The following is a 17,205-nucleotide window of genomic DNA, read 5'->3' as shown; positions in this document are numbered from 1 at the left end:
GTTTACTGCTTTGAAGAGAAAATTATGAGACAAAGACTTCCAACCACAGTATGTTGCGTCACTTCTCGGTTAATGTTCCTTTAGCTTTATTATTATTTTTATTAACTTTTTAGTGTTGCTTTTTGTATTAGAGTGTCACACGCTGGAAAAAATATGTTTTCACTCGGAAAAGTTCCAAACCATTGAACAGTTTCGATGTGATGTGAGCAGTTCTGCAATTAGGGGGAGAGGGAAGCAGGCGAATCTTGTGCATCGGGAGCTTGACTAGAGGGGACGTTGAATTAACGTTTAAGGGGGGAGGGGGAAGCATTTAACTCTTTTTTTCTACATCAGAAGGGGCACTAAAATGAGTGCCTGTCCTGACTGATAAAATAACCAGTTGCAACCCTAGATGTGTGAACTGTAACTCTTCCGCTTTACATACTTCCGAAAATCATTATACATGATCTCATTATGTAGGTTCGCTCCCACTTTTGAATACGAGGTCCCAGACCATGATCGGATGGACCCCACGCTTTAAAATGGCCATACTTCACTTAAAAACGCCATTTCACATTGGAATTTTGTTTTTCAGCTGTCTGTGGCTCCACGTCATAGCTCCCCTTTTTTTGATTCCCCATTTGATTTTCACCCACGGCCAATTTGGAACAACATCCTAGGACCGCAGGGGGGTGCATATGGACCCAGGTTGAGAAACATTGCTCACGAGAAGCCCATACACGGGAATGCACGAAATGATCGTAGTGGGGAATCACGAAATTTTGGATTAGCATTTTATCCCCCCCCCCCATATTGAGCTTTCTGAAAACTTTATGGAAGAAAACCGCATCAAATGGAAAAAATCATTATTTATTTTGTTTTGGTTGTTGTCTTTTTCTGTTCGTTTCTCTTAGTCATCAGCAGGGGGCGCACGCACACGACATCTTGTGCGTGTCTCTGTCGTGTTTCGAGCCCGTAGAAGCCACTCTCCAGTGTTGGCGGACGACGGAAGATGGATCAATAACAACGCATTCTCGTCGATAAACCACGAAGTCCCTTATGGCAGCCTGACTCTTCCAATTTCGTGCTTTCGCATCGAGTCCCAACCATGAAACTTTTCAGATCTAATGGAATAACTTGAGAGCCGTTTCCTTCATTGCCTCACCCACGAAAGGAATGATCACGCTTCTCGGATATGATGCCCCATACACGCAAAAAGTAAGTAGCAGTTTTTTCCGAAACTTATACCACTAACTTCTTGGATTTTTCAAGGAATCCCCTCCAGCAAGGTTGGTCACCCCGAAAAGAGAAGGAGGTGTGTGTTTTCTTTACGGGATGTCGATTCGGACCAGGGCTGGACAAATCTCCAAAAATTTATATGCACGGTCGGGCACGTAACTTAAAATAAATAGATACCCGAATCAACATTTTAATAGATGCCCGAATAACATTATCGCTTGCTTTTTACGAACTTTATTTTTGTTTTTAAGACAAACTGATTTGAACAAATTGAAATTTTGAAAGAAATACGGAAATTTAAAAGGAATGTGGTCACATAAATTAAAAAAATCTAAAATTAGTTAAACCGTCAATTTTAACTTTCCGCGCAGTTTGGAGTCGGAAAAAGAAGTCACCAAGTTACAATTCACCTCGCTTACAGAATCATAGCCGGCACGAGATCGAACTTGGGCATTTGCGGGCCTAGGATAGGATGGCCGGATGGTACGACTGAGAAATCGGGATAAAACCTGATTAAAAACCGGGACATAACGCCAAAATTCCCTGGTAAAATCTGGGACATCTTGGAAAAAGCTTTTCAGAGGGCATTATAGTTATTCGAATTGCGAGGCAGTGGATAAAATTCCCTATTGGCACTAAAAGTCTTGCACGGTTATGTTCAGTGTTCTTCAATCTTTTTCCCCATTGTAGGCCGCTGTAATTAAGTAAACATTTACTTGCGCGAACCGACGTAAATGGGAGAAATAAGTTGGGAACCAGTGAAAAAAAAAAAGTAAGAGGAAAATTTCCTAACTTTTCTGACTTGTATTTCATATTTATACTTTGCTATTACAGTTGAAATATCGGACACCGCGTTGAGCTGGGACGTCTGCTGTCACCTATCGAATAAAAACAAAATTATCTGTTATAATTCTTAGAATTAAATGGTTTTGGTTTTAAACCGATGTGCAGAATGAAAATGAACAACATGTAGAGTGAAATTATGTGTTTCTTAATTTTTAAGCTGTATACCGGTGTAAACTTTATGCACCAAAATAGGGGTCACTGTATTTTAATAGATACTCGGAACAGCATGAACCCGTTTTTACGGGAACTGTTGTACAAACAGTCGTTACTAGCGGTAAACATAAAAACATATTAGCCGGTATTTCGGCGTATGAAATTCATACGGGTATACAGAATAAAATAAATAATGTGTAAAATAAACAGATTTTGTTCGTTTACTAAACCGCACACACATGCTGCTCGTCCATATTCCTCTGCGGAACTTCTAACGTATTAGTATTCATCGTTTTCGTGCTTCATACCACTTTGAAACCAACAAGTAACTTCACTCAAAAAATTATAATACACAGTTTAGCTTTTATTTGATAGATGAAGTAAGAGTCCTATATTTCTGTGATGAAGAAATCTTTTTTGTTCTTCCGTGAATATACCATCAGGATCTTGTATTTCGCTGGAAGTGAGGTTTTCCGTCTTCCAAAACAGCCCAGTTGCAGTATATGAGGGCCCATGGGCTGATAAATATTAGGACCGTGGAAATAGATCAAAATACTTTGACTACACATTTGTATCATGCCCGCTAGAGAAAGCATTTCTGTGAAATTTCACTCGTGTGTAGGAACTCTTGCATCAACGTCAATGGAAAAATTACGAAAATTTTTAATTTTTTTTTTCATATATGTCCGCTTCGGGCGCGTGATCGAAAAAAAAAATCCATGCCCGGGAAAAATGTTTACATGCTCTACGCATGTCGGGCAATTGAACATTCTCATGAGTGTATATGAAACTTTAGACCCACATACTATGAGAAATGGTGGCCCATTTAATTGTTTTAGACATTTTACTGGTCCTTGGGTTCAAAGGGGGTCGAGAAAACACTGGCTTAATAGATTGGGACGCGTGTGCTGTGCTTTTTGTTGTTTTTCTGCATCTGAACGGCATCTAATTAAGGAAAAGTCTAAGGAATTGGATGAAATTTCTATTTGATTTCTAATTCTCATTTAATAAGAAAAAGCAGTGGTTTGTAAAGTGTGCGTCGTGGCTCCTGGAACATCGCCAACTTCTGTGGCGTCGCGCTGACTTCGCGATGCTGATATGTAATATAGTTTCAAAGTGGTTCTTTATTCTTCTATTCTGTGGAGCCGTGTTCAAACGTTGACTAGGACAAGGGAGCCTCGGGGAAGAAAAGTTGAAGAACCTCTGGTCTAAGCTATCAAATGGAATTTTCATGTAATGAGGAATTTCTAAGAAATTATTATTATTATTATTAAATACGAATTATCCGGCATAAACATTACATTTCCGTTCTCTCCCTGGAAACGAAACACCCAATCAATAACTATAACATTCCTAATTAATTTAAACACAAGAGCATGATAATGTACGAAGTGTGAACGAACAATTACCGTAATTTCCCGCGTATAACCCGCGCATTTATACATTAAAAAAATCTTCAGAATTTCCTAGAACGTACCGCTGCGTTTTATCTCCCGATTTTTTCCTAAGAGGTTGGAATAGAAGTGAATATTTTTTAAATTAATCAGTAAAAATATCTTTACAAATATTTACTGATGGTGTACAGACGTGAATAGAAAAATACAGACATTTTTCCTACAGAAACGGGACAATAAACCTTATCCATTCCTTAGTATTTTATTACTGAGGAATGAACGTTTCACTTGCGGATTATACGCCGCCGTGGACTATACGTAGGAAATCACGATGGGGGGTTGAAGAAATATTATTTTCTTACTTGAGGATCGAAATTACATCAGTATAAGGTCTCTAGAGAAAGTCAATTTATTTTGCCAACAGCAATACTTTACGAATGTTTTTAACAGTTAACAGTTAAAAACCTTCGTATGGATAGCGGATAGTGACATCATCCTCGATGATCATCCTTTATCAGTGAAATAAGAGGTATAGAAATTTAAGAAGATCAAAGTCGAAGGGTCACCGTCCGAAAACGTCCAAATTTTTTTTTTCTAGTCCAACGAGCGAACAGACATTAACCCCGTCGTTTACAAGGTATTGGCGAAAAATTCGGAGGATCTCTATTTGACGAAAGGGAGATAAATATGGTAACCTTATCCTAACCTAACTGAACCCCTTTAGAAAGGAAAAGAAGTTGAAGGAAAAAAGTGTAAGAAAAGGAACCGAAAAAACAAAGGAGAGGTAAACAGTATACTAGATAAGTATAATAAATAAGAGAGAGAGAGAGAGAGAGGGGGGGGGGGAGGATGTATAGAGATAAAAGAAAGAGTAGGTATACGAAGTAGATTTCTCTTTTCCCCCCCTCACCCAACCTGTTCTCTTTTGCTGTTATATGTGTATAGTAGAAGGACACATTATAAGTGGGGAAAAAGTCACTAATAATTGTATAGAAATAAAAGGAATGTAAAAAGGACAACTTCGTGTGTGTAGGATTATAACAAAGCCTCGCGATGACGAGGAGAGAGGAAAGAAAACAGAGAGAACTTGTTTGAATTTATTCCACAGGCATTTAGACGCACCATTACGTCTTTGATCGTAAAGTAGTTAAATGATGACGATATATAAGACGAATAAATGAAGTCGATATCAGGACCAATTAGTGAAGTTGGTTTCCCAACCTTGAGGAGCGAATTCCAGTTCGTCGCCTGTTTGCAAGAGACCCTCCACAGAGAGAAGGCAGTCCTTCAGCGTGATACGTAAACTAAACGAGAAAATTCAGGCACATTTCACGTTCACTTCCAATGTGGGAGAAACAGAAGATGGCAGCACTTTTCAAATCGCGCGTAATCCTGACATTACAAATACGTTAGGACCACGAACTACGCACATACACATAACGTTTTCCACAGACTTGCACCAATTCGTTAGAAATTTCGTAGTGGAATGCTTATGAGGCGTATGTGTAGGGTTATATATAGGGTTATACTGTAGTATTTTAGTATACAGTACCTTCAAATATTATACTCTCGAAATGTAAACTACTCCAGATACGCAAGAGAAAAGCCTTGGGGGTTGTTGACCTTTCGCGTTCTATAGACTCCTTGTACCAAAACAATGAAGGTCATACCCCCCCTTTTAAAAGTGTAATAATCAATTGTTTTCTCATCGAAGCTCACGGACCCCGATGAAGGCTACCCGACACCCTCGGTTAAGCGCCTTGATCTAGTGCATACGAGGAAGGTTACTGACACAGTGGCGTCACAAAGCCGGGGTATTCATTTTTTTTTTATCACAAAGCAGAGCACCTCCAAAATCGATTCAGAAATCAAAATCTCGTAAAAATCAAGCCGGGTACCCACGGGTCTAAAACACTTCCGACGCTTCTGTGCCAGCCTACGACTATTTTCTAACGCATGAGGAATCGTTCTATCCGGCACCAAAAAGGGGACCTTGAATAAAATTCGTAAAATAACGGATAAGAGACGATAACTAGGTAGACACTCACGGTATCATATGGTTCTACATCATTCGACATCTCTCGAATTGCAATAATAAGAAAGAAACCGTTGGAGTCGTTTTTCTTTCACGATCCTCCCCAGAAACCGAGTTGTATCTGCGAAATACGATTTCGTGCGAAAGGATGTTTATTCCAAAGTACATACAAAAGCAAAAGCCATTTTCCGAGAAAAAAGGCAATACATACATACTCGTGTGTATGTATTGTTTTCTCGGTTGAAAAGGCAATGGACAGTCGTCACGGGCAACCATCTCTGGGGCGGGACACGCCCGAGCATTTCTTTTATTTCCTCGTTTCTTTCCGGGGATCATGATTTTTGTTTTTTTTCCCGTTTTTAAGGGCCTCGGAAATTAATATTCCCTTCGACTCTCTCGTTGCCCTGCCCTCTTCTTCTTCGTTTCAAAAAATATCGACACATTGGACACCGGTCTAAGAAAAAATAACCCTTTAAGTGTCGTATCTTTCTTCTTTATAATGTCACTTACTACACGCAACAGAAAAAAAACACGTTATTTTCGTTCGGGAAACACAGTATTAGTTGAAAAAGGATTGAGAGTATAGCCTTTTTATTTGGGGCATGAAAGGCTTGTTTCAAACGAATGAAAAGAAGAGGAGGAGTAGGAAAAAAGAGTAGAAAACGGGAGCGAGTTCTACTTTGGAAGATTGAGTGCTATTTTATTTGATATAGTTGGATGTGGGTCCATTTTTTTCCTTCCAGAAAGAGGCTTAAAAATTACATCGTTTTCCGGAACGAGGTCGACTGGTCACCTCACCCGTGATTATGTTGAAAAATAAGTTCACATGATCCCGATATTATGACCTAACCCTTTTCATTCGCCGAATTATTGATTGCCATGGGATTTGGGAGAAAAATAATTGCGATAATACATTTTAATTGCTATTGAAGAGCTGATTCGTATCAGAATATAAGAGCAATGGTGAGTTGTAACTTGCTTCCGGCTACAATTTATAGCTGGCCATTTTAGAGTTACATCAAAAAGATTCACACTTACGCACAATAAGAAAAAAAATCGATTTTCCAAATTTTATACTGTAATCTAAGTTAGTATCAGCTAATTCCACACCAAAGTTTCATTAATATAATTAACGTGATTTGAATTTAATTTCAAAGCCACGCACTTGCAGATGAAGTTTTGATCAATTCCTTTTCAACAAAGAAAATTTCTCCAAATCAAAATTAGGGGAAATTCTGGGAAAATGTAAAATATGTGGCAAAAAAAACAAAACAACAAAATATGCAAATATTTAATAAAAGTCAGGGGAAACTTCTGTGAAGGGAAAAAAGTGAAACTCCAGAAAAACATTTTGTGAATTATATTTCTATCTTCAGGAGCTTTGGCCAGGGAAATACTTGAGTTTTTGTTCAGAGAAGTTCATTGGTCAAAAATAGGGAAAGTTTTGTTTTGTCAGGAAAAGTAAGGGAAATTTTTGAGTAGGGGGAAGTATCGCAACAGTTTTTGCTGGGAATCCTGTAAGAGGGTTAATTTACGGTTAATTGCGTTTAAAAAACGCAATTTTCAAGAAATTGATTATGGACATCTTTACATTATGTTTAAAATATCAACTAATTAAATTGCATCTCTTTAGAATCACAGCTTTTGGATTTCATGATTTCCTTGTTGAGCCATGAAATAAAAATTGTGGTTTCTCGAACAAGGTTCAAAAGGCATTAAAAATTCTACGTAAGAGATTGCACAGACTGATTCAATTATACAGCAAAATGAAAGTGAAATACGAAAAATAAATTAAGCGAAACAAGGGATATTGAGCTACGATAGTTCAACTCGCGTAAAATGATGGAGAAAATAGGCTTAAATAGACTTGAAAGGCTGGAGGGGGGGGGGGGGTTACGATCATGATGCAGTCAATTCATATATATGCATATACATTAGATCAGTTGGCCCCGTCATTGACGCTGCGGGAGTGAACCCCTCCTCCAACGTCAATGTATCTCCCCCACGTTAGGGGAACTAGAGAAATTTTGATTCGACCCTCAATCAAAGAAAAATAAATTGGTATAAAATTTGCACCTCTCCATTTTTTTCCCGAAAAAAATTCATTCCGTAAAAATTGAATAAAAAATTTGCCGAGATATCGATGATTGAAATTCTTGATTCCTGTCACGTTTAACGTATCGGGATTTGTAAAAGGAATATCTAGAGATAGAGTCGTAAAAAGAGTGGGGTGAAAATCAATCATATCTAAATCCCGAAGAATATTTATTTAGCCTAAATGCTATTATATAGCGAGAGGTTCACTTTGATGATTGTAAATTTTTTAGATTGGGAGGGAAGGACGGGCACGCACTGATGAAAACTCAAAAATGTTTATATTTCTTTCAGTTATCTCTCATTTTACGGAAACAAAATCACTACAGCTTACGATTTTCCTATTTTTGATCAATTTTCAAATTTTATACTAAAAATCCTAGAATTTTTATTCTTTTACACTTTCTCCATGAAGCACCCCGTATACATATTTGTGGTTTAGCTACCGTGTTTGCCTTTCTTTTGCACCATGGGGTTCTACATTTAACTTTCGAATTTAAATGATTAAAAACTATTGAGTATATATTTCTTTGTCTCTCTCTCATTTCAGACGCCTTTGTTCACCGCGAGTACTTCCAAATTGATTCCATAGGATACCGTGCAGTAGAAGATGTCCTCTGAACTTTCTTCTTTGATGTAAATAAACCATCAAACTGGATGGTACAGATGGTAAGTTCAAACGAAAGGTAAAGGACCGTATATAGCGCCAAGGACCTTTACTTTCGAAGTTTGTTGTTGCAGTGAATTCCTCTTGATACGTCCTTGTCGGGATACAATACGGTTGAATCCCGCTATAACGAAATCCGAGAGACTGGAGAAATCATTTCGTTATACCGAAATTTCGTTATGAAGGAATTCTAGGTTTTTGCATTGTTGTCAAGTAAACTTATTCATATTATCATTGCGTCATTGTCAAGTAAACTTAAGAATATTCATATTTTTTTTAAGAGTGGTTAATGACATAAGCCTCATTCCAACCCCCCCACGTCATCAAAAGTCAGGAAATCCGAAACCCCCTATCGATGCTGACATAATACTTGAATGACCCCTAACTCGTTATTGATTTTCATTTTTCTACGTTAATTGTAGTATTAATATTTAATTCCTTTACGTAGGACAAGCTGGCGGTCAGGAGCCAACGGTTCCAGCCTTGGCGAACCTCGACCAAGAAATTTCCAGCCTCGCACCTTTTTACTTCGAGTGGTATTTTTGGTAAGTCTATTGCGAGAGAGAATATGTAGAAACCTCCATTCACACACGAATTTTTCAGTTTTTCCTGTCATTTACATTCTTGCAACCCACGGTGTCCATAATATTCAGAAATAGACAGACTAAAACATATCATAGTTCCACTAAAAAACATTATTGCTCTAAATAAATTCGACCTGTTCCATGAAAAAATCTTTTGGAGAAAATGAATGCACTCATTAACCTCGTAAGTTAATTTTAATGAGTAATATTTCTATAGGAACATGATGTAAATCGATAGAAGACATTTTTTGTAAAACGCATAGCGTTAATTTACGTTGGTGTACGTTTTCGCGCTCAGCGCATAAAACAAGAAAATAATTGACCTAAAGAAAAATAAACAATAATAAAAAAATCAAATCACCGTACTGTGTTCGGCTTAGGCTACAGCTCCTTGAAATACCAGGCTAACTCATCCGCCATCTTTCGGCGAAAGTGTGACGTCAGTATTACCGCTACAGACAATCGTTGCTATTCTGCCTTCTTTTCAACGATTTCCGGGACATCACTTGTAGGGTTGAACGTGTTCTCAACTAAGATAGACGACGAGTTACTTCTTTTTTTGGTGCCTTAGCTTGGGGGGGGGGGGGAGAGGGGGGGGGGGCTCTCGTTTTTGTCTAACGCGACATCCGCTTCTATGTTGAGAATATTCAGAGGTGACAATTACTGACTTGGTCACGGGAAGCTGCAGCGAATGAAACTGAAGAAGTTTATAAGAGGAGTAGCTCATCCCCGAAAAAAAGATACTAATTTTACCTCTGACGATGCTCGACATAGCAGCGGGTGAAACGTCAAGAAAAAAGGCCACCGTCTAATAGCTAGACACATTGTGGCTTTTCGGATGTGTACAAACTAACATTAATATTGCTACGAAATTCATGTAGTCTTTATTTTTCATCAATTATACGATTTTCTCGCTTGTAAATAATATGAGCAGCCTTTTCATTCTCTCTAAATCGCGCCAAGTTGGCGACAAACTTTGCGAGTTTGGTGACACTGCTGATGTTCTGATATACGCCCGAGTGTTGCAGTGGTAAGATGCTCGTCTTCCACTCCACTATGAACATTATACCGTCAAGGTCCACGAGTTCGAATCCTAGTTTAGAACATCGGAAACAAGTTCTTTACCTACCGAACCTGGGGCGACCACCGATAAATGGTGCCTTCATTCCCCCGCTCCCCCCAACTCCACTGGATAGAGATTGGCGATGTATGACCGGAGTTGATGTGCGATAAAGTAGTTCTAATGACGTTGTGGCGTGGAAAGAAGCTTGTGGAAATAAAGGGAGAGAACGCCAACCTCTCTCTCTCTCCGAGACTTTTTCCTTTCCTCCATGAAAGAAGCTCTCGCCAAGAGAAACGAAGCATGCGCATTTCGCCCTAATTATTGGTTTTACGTAGAATAAAGTATTCACATTATTTACTAGCAAAAAATGACATAATTAATGAATCATTAATCATATTGGACATATATAATGACTGTTTACATGAATTTCGTAGCAATATCTAACGTTTCCTCTATTTAAATTGAGAAGTTTTTCGCCGAATCATTTTTATGGATTGTCTTTAATTTGTCTTTTAAAAAGAGTTCGTTTAATTCGCTGCAGGGTTTGCCTGGCTGTCATCGGCGGGACGACTGTCAGCTTTACGATAGCATGCCTTTTCTGCTGTCGTAAACCGTACAAGACCGCCGTCGTCAGACTGTCCGAACCAGTGCCAGAAAACATCCTTGGAACAGGTGAAACTGTCAGGATTGAATTATTTGGTACATTTTCTCTCTCAACATGTTGCACGAAAAATAATACACGTATTCATATTATATTTTGTTAACACCGGGATCTGTCAAAAACAAGTTAAAGGCTGAAACACACTAAACTGACGTGGAGGGATTTAACGTCATGTCAGAGACGTTGTGGATTCTGATTCGTGGAAATTCTGTGATGTGGGAATTCCACGTCTTATAATTTGTACGTCACAGAATTTCCACGAATAAGATTTCACAAATTCAACATCGTAGTGTGTTTCGGTCTTAATGCATCAGACCAGTGTACACACAGTATAATGTCTGATATGATATCGCACCATCTGGCGTCACGTGGTTTTACGTCACGTCATACAGTGTGTATCCGCCTTAAGACGCGTCATATAATGCCAGCTCAAAACGAATAATACGCGAGTTCCCAATAAAATTCAAGTCGATGTGTCGGGTGGGCAGAATAGTATAAGTTCTTTGAATCAGCCCGTATTTTACGGGACAGATAATTTTTTCCATATTAATCGGCTGTTGGGAGAGGTGATCTCGTTCCGATTCCCCTTCCCAACTGGACCTGCACCTGAGCGAAGGCAGACATCTTCATCTGCGAATGGAGCAGAGGCAGGCGAATGCGAGGTCATGTGTCGAAGATCGACAAACTATTGTGCATGTGCATTGAAACAACCCGTATTTTACGGGCATATATTAAATTTTAACCATATATTCGGCTCTTGGGAGGCCGCCGTCCGCTCTGGATCCATACTTGGAAATTATCAATTCAATAAAAATTTGAATCTTCTTCGTTATCTCTGCCAGCAGAAATTTTTGTTTTGAGGATATCGTACCCAATTTTCTCTCAAAATCGTAGAAAAGACGTTAATTGCCTTGACGGCAATCTCTCGTTAGCATTTCCCTACAATACAAAGACTTTCAGCGTAAACATTGCGTGCGTTCCTAGAAAAAACAAACTTTATTTTTTTATATTTAGAGTAATAAAAATACTCAGTGATGATGTTATTTGCTTCTCTTACGTTAGATGTGGCTGTGTTAATAATTTTCTGCACATTAAATGCAAATTATAAGTACGAAAAATGACGTTAAGCTGGAATCCCCCCCTGCTGCCATCTATTGAATAAAAACGAAACTACCGCAAAAAATACATGTCCGAGAGCAAATTTTATGTGCCTAGGCCATGTTGGGCAACAGCTCTGTTCAGCCCTGCAAAGGATCCTTGATTACTTCTGCGTTTGGCCAAGGGGTGGTAGGGTAATGTTATATTAGGAAAAACTTTATGGAACTGACTTTATATACCTTTAAAAGTTTATGAATATTATTTTGACTTTTTTCTTCCATTTTATTCCCTTTTCTTCGCTACCGAATGTTTCAACATTTTATGGGAAACAACAATTTATAAGTTGTAGTGATGGCGTTATCACATACGGTTATGTTGATGCAAAAAGTCTAATTTTTTTTGGGATGGCAGATTAGGGGCCGTTCAAGTATTACGTAAGGAAATTTTTAGCCATATTTGACTCCCCCCCCACCTTGTCAGTAAAATTTCGTCATCAGCTCTGTCCCTCCGAATCCTAACTCATATTTTCATAAAGGGTGATTGCTGACGTAAGCATTATCCAAACCCCCCCCCCTCCCCCCTGTCATCAAAAGTCAGCAAATCGGAAACCCCCCCGCCCCATCCATGATGACGTAATACTTGAACGGCCCCTTAATCACTTTTTTTGTCACATTTGGACGAAAAGGATGCAGACACTATTATGTTATTTGATTAATGGTTTTTTTTTTAAAACAGTTGTAGCACCAGAAGGTATAATTCAACCGGACGTGACGTTCTACACGACGCCAGTGTTTCATTGCCAAGACTTCGTGATTCAATCGGAATCGAGGATGAGTAATTCGCCTTTGCCGCGTTCGGCCAAGACACCGAGCGAGAGACTGACCACACCGCTGATGCCGCTGAATCCGGCTTACCAAGCCATTCAGCCGTTGACTATAACAGCCGTGCGCGTGCCTTCGCTCACCAACGATTTGACGCTTCCTCCTGGATACGTCTCTATAAGAGACAACAAATAACTAATAGTGCACTAAAAAAAAAAAAAAAAGTGGAAAACATTGACGCAGTTTCTCTTCCTATTGACATGCGTGCTCAGTGTCTTTTATTGTCTTTCAAATATTCAAACATAAACATACCGTCCACGTTGAAAAGACTGAAAATTTCTTAACTCCTTAAAAAGCGAGCTTTTTTTTAAAATTACGAAAGCGAAATTCATCTTCATACGGCCGTTTTAACCGTGCTTGAACACGATACATAGCGTATTTTATGCTGCCTTGTTTTCTGGAATTGTGCGAATCGCAAGCACATATCAAGAGCAATAAATGTCTAAAAAACGAATCTTAAAATTATGGCAAATAGCCAACGAAAGTTCAAAATTTGACCAATTCAAATTTACTTTTTTAGTAGAAAATATTTAATTCTCATAACTATATATAAACACAAAGTGGGTTTGGCAATGGATAAATTTAGAGCATACCAAATCAGTCAAAAAGAAAATTGTTTAACTCGAAGATGGTAGAGATGAGACTGAAGTGACTGCCGAAAAGCTGTGTAGTGTTCTGCGAGTCATGATAATCGAAGAAGCCCGCCCTTTTCTAGAGACCTTTATCGTTTCTTTCCTGGTGGGCCGGAAAAGCCACCGGTAAACATATCATGTTGTTCAGGTGGTGAGTCGGAAATCGTTAAAAAAACCAGGGCAGGAAAGAGCGATAATACTGACGTCACATTTTTTCCCAAAAATGGCGGGTGAGTCACTGCGTTATTTCAAGGAGCTCCAAGTCCACGAAAGGAGACTGTTCGTCACTAATCTTTGAGCTAATAACATATTTTTCACTCCAAGTGGTATCACAGGAATCGAAAAAAAAATCAGGATAGGTTTCACCGATTAGCCATAGCAATAATACTGACGCTACATTTTTTACTCAAAGATGGCGCATAGGTCAACCCGGGGTTTCAAATAGCTCCATGTCCACGCATACACACCCTCACACAATGTATTTGGGCATCCAACCAACTAGCTGGAAATTACCCATACGAATGTTTGTGAGGAGTCTGTACGGGGATCAATATTAGCCAACACTTTTTGGAAAAAAACTTGTTTCGAACTCAAATTTTGAATTAAAGTTTCAAAAGTATTGATATCTTCGCGACCTTCGACGTTCACCATTTGAATAAATTGTAGATTTATAACATACGCGATTGATATTGCCTTTGAGGACGATGCAGAAATTTAGACTTCGTAAACATAATTTTTATTCATCCGATTCAAGGAATAAAAAATAGAAATGATTAATATAAATCCAAAAATTACCGGGAAAAAAAAGAGATCAAATTTGTCGAATCGGGTACAATGTAGCTAACGCCTAAAACACACGGCACATAAACTCACCGCTTCTAAAGCCTTAAAAAAAGACAACAGCATAATCAATTTACTTTGAATTACTCTTTTTTACTTTGAATCTGATACGGAAGATGCGCTAGAATTATTTTTCATCCAATATATCATCGATAAAACTAATCATCGACATAAACGAATAATTTCTTTTACTGAATCTCAGCCACTGAACGCGAAGAAACCGTGGTTTGGCTCCCCTATAATTGATTGATGTCGTCGGTTTTAATCCGTCGTTTATACGATGAATTCATTTTTGTCGAGTGAAAAGATGGAGCGTCTCTTCTAATCGTAAAGAATTATTGAGTTTCAGAATCGAGATGTTAATCATGAAAAAATGAATTGTATACTTAATCTTTATACCTGTTTATCTAGTTAAATTTGAGATACGGTAATATATAGATACGTATATAAATAAATGAGTCGTTTTTCTTCTAAAAATTCGGTTTGATTTCTTCGCTGTACACTTATATAGATGTGTGTATGTAGTGGCTAAATGTGAAATGAAAGGTGACGAGAATGTGATGTTGCGGTGAACTGAATGATTAGGCGAATGAGAAATATGTACACGTGAGTTCACGAGACCTCCATGTGTGCAGCGGCGTAAGTGGGGCATTAAGTGTTTGCCCCCCACCAAACCATCCAAAAGTTTAATTTTTTTAAATACTTCCGTAAAAAAAATTAAAATATACCGAAACCTTTATCTGTATAATATCATATGCTATCGGAAGCTTACTGTGCCTTTTATATGCTATTTTAACCACAAGTTCCGTTAATTTAAATACTATTTGAAGATTGGTAACTCAAAATTTCTGTAGAAGAAATTCCTTCCTTGTGCCCCTCCCCCCCACTTTCCCAAAGGCCGATTCTGCGTAGGCCCGTGCATGTGTTCTAGCAAACAGCCGGCGATCTTGGCAAGACCGCGTTAAAATCATCATGGGCCACCTTACAGAAAAGTGATCTTTCTGCGCGGGGATTGTCTACCTCTTTCTACTGTGCCTATTTACCACTAATACGCTTACTCGCAAGAAAAATAACCACCATATTTCATTATCTCATGAGGCGCCTTCTGCAATTGAGGTTGGGCCTCATGCGTTAAGACGGCATTGCTTCTTGCTGGACAAATCTCAAAAAGCGTACACGCCCTGTCGGACACGTGGCTTAGAATCATAGATGACCGGATAAATATTTCACATGCCTGAAAAAATTATCACTCTCTGGATTTACTTAAAAATCAAATTTAAAAAAAAAAAATTATCTCCATAAAAATATCGAAAGCGATTTTTGTTTCTAAATCAAAATTTTGAAAGAAATACGAAAACTTAAAAATTTATTCACCAATTTTTTCATCTAAAAATTAGTGAAATTGCTAATAACTTTTCGAGCTGTTGGCGTCGGGAAACAAGTCACCATACTACAAGAAATATTGACCTCACTTATAGAATCACAGCCAATTTGCGGTACGAGACTGGACTTGGACAGGCGCAAGCCTAAGATAGTGACCAGATCATGCGACTGAAAAAACGGGACAGGGCACAAATTCACTGATGAAAACCAGGATATCTTAAAAAAAAAGGATTTTTAGAGGGCATTATATGATGTCAAATTGCGAGGCGATAGATAAAATTAACTATTGGCACTAAACGCCTTGCATGGTTTAGTTCAATCTTTTTCTCGTTGTGGGCCACTGAAATTAAGTAAAACGTTTCATGAGAATGTAAGGGGGAAAATTTCCTGACCTTCTTAATGATTATATTTCACAATTATATAGTTCGTTGTTATAAATACTTTCTTTCAAACCGAGCACAACTCAGGTCTATCACCATCTATGGGCGATTTACTACCTAGTGAGTTGTGCCGGAAGTATAACTGCGTGTATACCTAACAGTTCGAGTGTTATGATTTTTCAGTGCCACCATATCTATATTTCCGAAGTGAAGTGAGTGATGTGTTATGATTGAATTACATTTGTACTGTTTGTGGGTCTGCTGCTCTCTGTGGCGAGACTTTTTAAAGGGGACATCGACTCGCATTCGCACCTTGAAGTTGGGAACCACAGAAAACCAACTTCAGCCGACCTGCTATAAATACTAGAAACTACGTTAAGCTAGGACCCCCCCCCCCCCGCCGCTGTCACCTATTAAATGAACTCAAAACTATCTATTATAATTCTTAAAATAAAATGGTTGTTGGTTTTACACCACGAGTAGCATAAAAACGAACATTAGCATGTGAAACCATAATTAATTATTTTATTTTTACGCGGCACATACCCCGGTATCAATTCTATGCTCCACGAGAGTCATCTATCATCAACCACCGTTGGTCACTAAGTTTGAGTTTTCCGCAAGAGCAATTCCGGTAACAAACGTTGCTGCAAATGGTAACCAATATTTTGGCACGTAAAATTCGCGCAGGTATGCAGCATAAAAAATTATACTTTCATACCACATGTTGTTCATTTTCATGCTGCACATAGTTTTGAAATCAACAACCATTTTATTTGAAGAATTATAGCATCGAGTTTTCATCCAATAGGTGACAGCAGGGGCCCCAGCGTTCAAGAAAAATATTTAGGTGCATTTCGCTTCCATACAAAAATTATAGGTACGAGAAAGCGTATCGCCCACTCACCAATATTCACCACCTTCTCCATTTTTTTTCTTAAAAATAATTTGATTTCGTTGAATCTTTGATTTACGGAGAAAAAAAAAAACCGGAACAACAGTGCATTTATTGGTAAAACGGGACGTCTGACCACCCTAGTCTAAGATACATCCTATAATTTTTCTTACCGGAAGAGTTAAGTTTTCTGAAAAGTTAAAACTACCAGAGAAATTTCCTAGAAAGACCAGTAAAGATTCCAGCTTATGAGCCCACTTGCAGTATATGAGGGCCCATGATCACAGCGGGCTGCTAAATATTAGGGCAGTAAAAAATAAAGCAAAATACGTTGTGTCGGGATCATGGCTGCCAAAGAAAGCATTTCAGCGGAATTTCACG

The 17,205-nt window shown here is 38.4% G+C and overlaps 1 long non-coding RNA gene across 2 annotated transcripts; it reads left to right on the top strand.

Annotated features, from left to right (window-relative positions):
* Positions 1 to 892: 892 nt before the first annotated feature.
* On the top strand, positions 893 to 14,636 carry LOC149088291 (uncharacterized). 2 transcript variants are annotated; one of them, XR_016194377.1, is made up of 5 exons: positions 893 to 1,197; positions 8,291 to 8,409; positions 8,856 to 8,952; positions 10,596 to 10,726; positions 12,549 to 14,636. It is a non-coding gene; the product is annotated as an uncharacterized LOC149088291 (long non-coding RNA). The 2 variants fall into 2 exon arrangements; XR_016194378.1 differs by having other exon boundaries at positions 955 to 1,197; positions 10,596 to 10,753.
* The last annotated feature ends 2,569 nt before the right edge of the window (positions 14,637 to 17,205 follow it).

This window comes from Pholcus phalangioides, unplaced genomic scaffold (assembly GCF_987345545.1).
Source record: "Pholcus phalangioides strain wild (caught in Gottingen) unplaced genomic scaffold, Ppha-v1.0 ptg000003l_1, whole genome shotgun sequence".
Classification (NCBI taxonomy): Eukaryota; Metazoa; Arthropoda; class Arachnida; order Araneae; family Pholcidae; genus Pholcus; species Pholcus phalangioides.
The sequence above is the reverse complement of the archived record's forward strand: the minus strand, read 5'-3'. Positions and strand labels throughout refer to the sequence as shown.